The sequence below is a fragment of the Penaeus japonicus genome, unplaced genomic scaffold, assembly GCF_977035675.1.
Source record: "Penaeus japonicus unplaced genomic scaffold, GWHDUDI00000001_assembly GWHDUDI00000016, whole genome shotgun sequence".
Taxonomy (NCBI): domain Eukaryota; kingdom Metazoa; phylum Arthropoda; class Malacostraca; order Decapoda; family Penaeidae; genus Penaeus; species Penaeus japonicus.
The window spans coordinates 23,397,987-23,404,254 of record NW_028234418.1 but is presented as its reverse complement, the minus strand read 5'-3'; the positions used below and the strand labels follow the sequence as shown (position 1 = coordinate 23,404,254).

General features: G+C 38.3%; 1 pseudogene; it reads left to right on the top strand.

Annotated features, from left to right (window-relative positions):
• The first annotated feature begins 757 nt into the window (after positions 1-757).
• LOC147470191 (uncharacterized) lies at positions 758-2,850 on the top strand (annotated as a pseudogene).
• The last annotated feature ends 3,418 nt before the right edge of the window (positions 2,851-6,268 follow it).

Sequence of the window (6,268 nt, the reverse complement as noted above, 5' to 3'; positions counted from 1 at the left end):
TGTAGAAAGTTGACTCAGGATTTGTACTTAAGAAGGACACACAAGGAACCCAGGAAGATCAGAGAGAGACAGATCAGGTCAGACAGACAGGCAGAGCAAATAGCTCTGACCTCCGGCCTTTGGCCGGAGCCTAGTGTATTATCAGTCCACAATAAGGACCATGGTACATGAACGTCTGTCTGTTTATCCACTGACCTACAACCAGGGCATCGACAACAACTGCTCCTAAGGTGGCTTACAACTGTTGGCACCGGTGGTTTACAAGCAGTTTACAACTATTGCCAGCAAGCTGGTTACAACTGGTGCTAGTAAGCGGTTTACAAATGTTGCCAGGAAGCTGGTTACAACTGGTGCTAGCAAGCGGTTTACAAATGTTGCCAGGAAGCTGGTTACAACTGGTGCTAGCAAGCGGTTTACAAATGTTGCCAGCAAGCTAGTTACAACTGGTGCTAGCGAGCAGGTTACATGATGACTAACGATGTCTTAGTTTATCACTCACTTAATTTTCTGTATATTTTCGGGAAATCGATCAAGAGATTGATTTTGCCCTAGTAATTGATTCTGACCAAATTACTAGCATTATTAGTCGGTAAATTTTATATTTACTTTTTCCCTCTTTAAAGGTCGATTCACACACATCAGTGACATAGTGCCGTGTCCGCTCAGTGCTTCAGTATCAGTGAAAAAAAATATTGCTGCTTCGAATTCAACCGAAGCATTCACACACGTCCGGCACAGTATAGTGTTTTAACTATCAATGTCCATTCCGTCTCCGTTCCGTGAGGTTGAATATCGTCGCCACCAATTTCTGATTGAACTGGTGCGAAATCATCCAGTTCTTTATGATCTGTCCCAACCAAAATATATGGATTGCAATTTCAAGCAAGATATGTGGAATAAAATAGGAGAAGAAATGAAAGTAGATGGTAAGTATTCTTTTTAATTGATGTAGTTAATCATATCACACCACACCACACTTCATACTACACCACAACACCTCACATCACACCACACCATACCTCATACCACACCACCACACCACACCTCTCATACCGTACCACAACACCTCACATCACATTTCTATTTTTTATTGATGTATTTAATCTATTCTTAATTTTGTAGTCACACTTACTGTCTGGTTTACTTTTGCTAGTTTTTTTTATACCTTTTCTCTGCCTTTCATTTTCGAATCTGCAGTCATGAAAACTGCCATTGCACAGATCCAGCCTCTGAATGAATGTAATCTCTGTACAGCTCTCTTACAGTTAACGCATTTCTTGATGCATTTCAAGTCTTGCTTCTGCTGTTTTAGGCTCTGTTGCATTTACCTCATATGGGGGTGTTTCTACATCATATTTCCTAATGAAATCATGCAGAACACAGATTGCAAGTATGATTTTCTGGTTTTGATTGAATTCTTCGGTTACATATTCTAATTTTTTTAGACAAAATGCCAAACGTATTTTATAATTAAAGATGTCTATAATTAAAGACACGACTAAAATTATCCAAATCTTGCCCAGGATATGGTCGCATCAAGTAAGTTTTAAGAGGGAAGCTTCATCACCCACCATTACATACAGAACCTTAGTAGAACTTAGTCTGTGCCTGGCAATGCAACAATCCCTGGTAGAGGTAATGCGCTTCGCTGTAGTGCTTTGCCTAGACCATAATTTGCAAAAATTCCACCATCACTGCTTTTTCCATATGCACCAACTTCAATTGTTATGAAATTGTAATGTGCATCAACAAGCGCCAACAAAACTTATTATAGTTAAAGTACAGAGAACCACAATTTGGGGGAGCCTGAATGGTAAAATGTTTGCCGTCCAAAGCTCCCAAGCAGTTAGGAAAATGCCAAAGTGCTGAAAAGTCATTAGCAATGGATTTCCACATCTTTGTTGAAGGTTTTGGTAGTACTTCACTCATGAGATTTTCTGTTAATATCCTGCAAGTGTCCATGACAATTTTGTACACTGCTGTCCCAAGCGGTAGCTGAACGAAATTGTCCTTAAAGAATCCCCCGTAGCTAGGTACCTGAAATAATGAAATTTAACTTATATTAAAACTTTTTTTTTCAGGTTCAGCATGTAAAGGCAGATGGAACAATATAAGGGACAACTACAGAAAATCTATGAAGAAGACTTCAACTAAGAGTGGGCAAAGTGCAAAGAAAATTAAACTATAAATTTTCGGAGCAATTAAACTTTTTAAAGATATACATGCACGAGAGGGAAGCCAAGGGGAACATCGTAAGTGAGGAACATGAAGGAAACAATCATGACGATGCTGTAGAACAACAGGAGGACGAACAAGACAACATCCCGAAAGATGCAGGGGAACCAACAGTATTGGACAGAGGCCTACATGAAGATTTGCAGACACAGCCATTGCCTTCACCAAAGCCTACTTTTAAAGCTAAAGTTAAGTCATCAGCAGGAAAATCAAAGAAGAAAGTGGCACCTCAACAAACAGCTGCAAAATTAATGGAGTACTTGATCAGTAAACAAAAAAATCAAACCGCTTCCACCTCACCACACCCTGTTGACGCATTTCTAGCAGGCATTGCTCTAACTCTGAAAACTTTATCCCCTTATTATTTGAATGTAGCACAATCTGAAATATTTGCCACAGTACAGAAATATGAAATTATCAATCAACATGTATCTGAAAGACCACTGGAGCATTCAGCTTCTACATCATTAGCTTCAACTCCACATCCCTCACCTCAACCAAGAACATACAACAGCAACATATGAAGATCAGCAACATCAGCTCTCTGCTTACACACCAGTTCCAAACAGTGCTAATTCTTTGCAGAACTACTTTTCAACTTTTCAGGATTCTTAACTCTTCAATATACAATTTAAAACATTTGAGTAATCACTAACATGAAGAAACACACATAAGTAAGAATACATTTTGGCCGTTTAAAACTAAATAATGTACTGTCACTTAGTATAACAATAAACTAGTTGTTAAAGAGTCTGTGAAATCTCCAGCATGGATTTAAATAAGTACAGTAAATAACTAGCTACAATGACAGTGTATTATTTCACCTCAAACAAACTGCTAATCGTTCCGTTGGTTTTACGGCCTTTCTCCAGTGGTTGTCTTGTTTCTTCAGTTGAGTCTCCATTTTACTGAACAATATCCTGAAGCAGTTTTTGGACATTCTAAAGTACTGGAAAATTTTTGTTTCATCATCAGTTAATTCCTTAAACAGAGTTGCAAACTCTCCCTCGGTGTCTCTTTTCTGCCAAGCTTCATGAACCCAATTTCTCTTCTTCACTTTTTGTTCTGCCTCTTCCTCTTCATCAAGGATTATGGCAATCATTGCCAAGTCCACGTCCGAAAACTTTGCCATTCTGGTAAACACTGATTTCACGCTTTACGGCATCAACCCGGATGTATGTGCATAGACGTCACGGAAACAACACGGATATCACTGATACTGAGCGGACACGGCACTGATACGTGTGCGTGAATCGACCTTAATTCATTTCAACTGGGTAAATTTAAGTTAATTTTGCAAAGTTTTAGAATTTTTAGCATTTACGCATTTCGATTTGAATAGACACTGTACTTAATGCCACTATTCGTCTATTTATCTGCATCTATTTTATTCCTCGCTTCTGTTACACCGAGTCTATTGACGTGAATATATTAAAATTTACTATTTATGCATTTTGCGTCGGCTAGATTGAAAAATGTTATTGTGAATTAAATAATGGATAAAAGAGAAAATCATAAAGTAATCAAAAGATGTGAAGTTCAGGTCTTCTCCCTAAATGCGAACCGCCATGACCTGATATGACATGGTCTGAACCTTCTTATCTTTCACCAGGTCTCTGTAGTAAACGGTAACAAATAAGGTTCATTATTTCAGTATTTAATTTTCGCGTGTTGACTTGCATTATTTCAACTACAACATATTCAATAACTTCATGTGATTCATTTCATTAATCATATTTTACAACTCATTCATTATTTAGATAGTTCGCAGAAGTGTATCTCCAACTTCAAATCCTACAGCTAAGTCCTCTCGAAACTTGCCTCATAGTTCTCAACCAATAGCGTCTAAACCAGTGATCTGGGTTCAGATAGAAGTATCTAGTGAAACATTTGGTTGTCTTTTTATTGTAAATCATCGATCTCAGAGCATGAAACGACCGAGAGGTACGTTTTAAGTTAAAGTGACCTGGGAAAATTTCGAGATTAGTGTCCCTCCTGGCACCTTGGTAACAGTCTTGTAACTCTCCCCATTGTGATCCTGTGACACTCAAGATGGTTGGGAAAGAGATGTGTAAAGGAATGGTCTGGATTCTCGCCTTGCATTGAAGCAAAGGTCGGTGGGAAGATTTGTGACTATACCAATAGGAGCAAGGCTGTCATTTTTGCCCCGTTGTCGAGAGCCAAGTCACTGCCGACCAGTGGAATTCCTCCACGTGATCCAGTCCTAGACTGTCCCAAATAGAGCACAGCTGCGACTGATAAGTTGATAAGACATGAGGCTATTATATATATATATATATATATATATATATATATATATATATATATATATATATATATAAATTACAGCTAGAGAACCGACACAAGCTCACCAAGACCTGCTTGGAAGCATTGCTGTTCGTACTTTGCAGCATCTGAATCTGCCTCTTCGTTCACACATCAAGAAACCACTCCTTATCAAGAAGATGAAAATGTTACATCTGGATTTTGCTCATACTTACAAGGACCGCTGTGGCTCAGTGGCTAAAGGTGATGTGGAGTGACCAATCCACATTCTAGTGTGGAGTGAGGAAGGGCAAGTTGCGTGGTCCTGCTGGTGCCAACCCGTTTGACAGTCGCTATATGCAGACGACAATGAAACGTGCTGACTCTGTGATGATTTGGGGGAGGGTTCACTGGCGAATTAGGACGTGCTGGATTTTATGTTCTCCACAAGAACTTCACAATGAATAGAGATTGTTACATTCAAGTTTTGGATGATCATTTATTGACTTTTTATGGCATTCACAAGTGTGACTTTTTCCAACAAGTTAAAGTGATGAAGTGGTTCCAAGATCATTGGATTAATGTGTAAAAGTGGCCTGGAAATTCACCCTACCTCAACCCCATTGAGCAGCTCTCAGGTTTTATCTACCTCTTGGTTACTGTCAAAAACTGTCTGATTCGATGCCTAAGTTTGTGGAGGCTGTTCTGAAAGCCCGTGGAGGTCATACCAATTATTAAATGTTAGATACTCCTTCAAAAATTGTTTAAATAATCAGCTTTGCAATTTTCCTCGGTTACTGTACATTGCTATATGATAACATAGCAAGTTGGCATACGTTATGATACCTATTTGCATCAGTTAAAGTAAGATTTTGCATTTCACAGTTACTTTGCAGAGTACCCAAAGCCTTTCATATAACATACAAGTGATCCCACACCACTGAATTTTGACGATCCGGTCTTTCCATGCAAAGTGTGTTGTCTTCTCCTTTGCCTGAATTTGCAGTATTGAGAGCTGGTAATATGTTTTATCCTAGGTTTTGTGAGGTAATGTCAATCTCTGCTATGGCTAAGGCTCACATTAGCAGTGCCTTTAGCGACGTAATTCATCATTGTTATGGATATCAACAATATTTAAATTCTGATGGTACCAAATTTTAAAATCAGTTACTGCCCAATCTCGCTAAACAGTTCACTGTGGTGCAGGTGAACGTATTACCATTCCAACCGAAAGCTAATGGCCTTGTGGAGTATTTAAACCATTCTACTGTCATTATCCTGCAAAGCAAAGATGATTCAGATGCTCCTCTTCCTATCATTCAGGCTGCCATTAACTCTCTGGGCGATAGTTTGTATTTTTCTTGTATATGGACAATTATGCTGAATATCTGGTTTCCTGCAGTGAGCATTCCAACAAAGTCGTGTGATAGAATCAATGAATGCTAATATAACTTGTGAAAAGAAAATTTAGATTGTTTCCTTGTTTAAGAAAATTGAAACCTGTATGTAGCCCATTATTTGTAGGACCATATAAAGTGGGAGCATTAACAATGTGATGTCATTATGCAAGATATTTTCTGTGCTAACGTCAACAAATCAGCATTATTATTATTTCATATTATTGGGTTCATTAATCACTTTATCCTTTATTTGTGCCATTAGTTGTTTAAGTGTGAAATATATTGGCGATGTAACACATCACTTGCTCTTAGGTAGATAGCTGGTACAGATTTTTTTTTTTCTATTTCGTCACACATTAATTAATAGT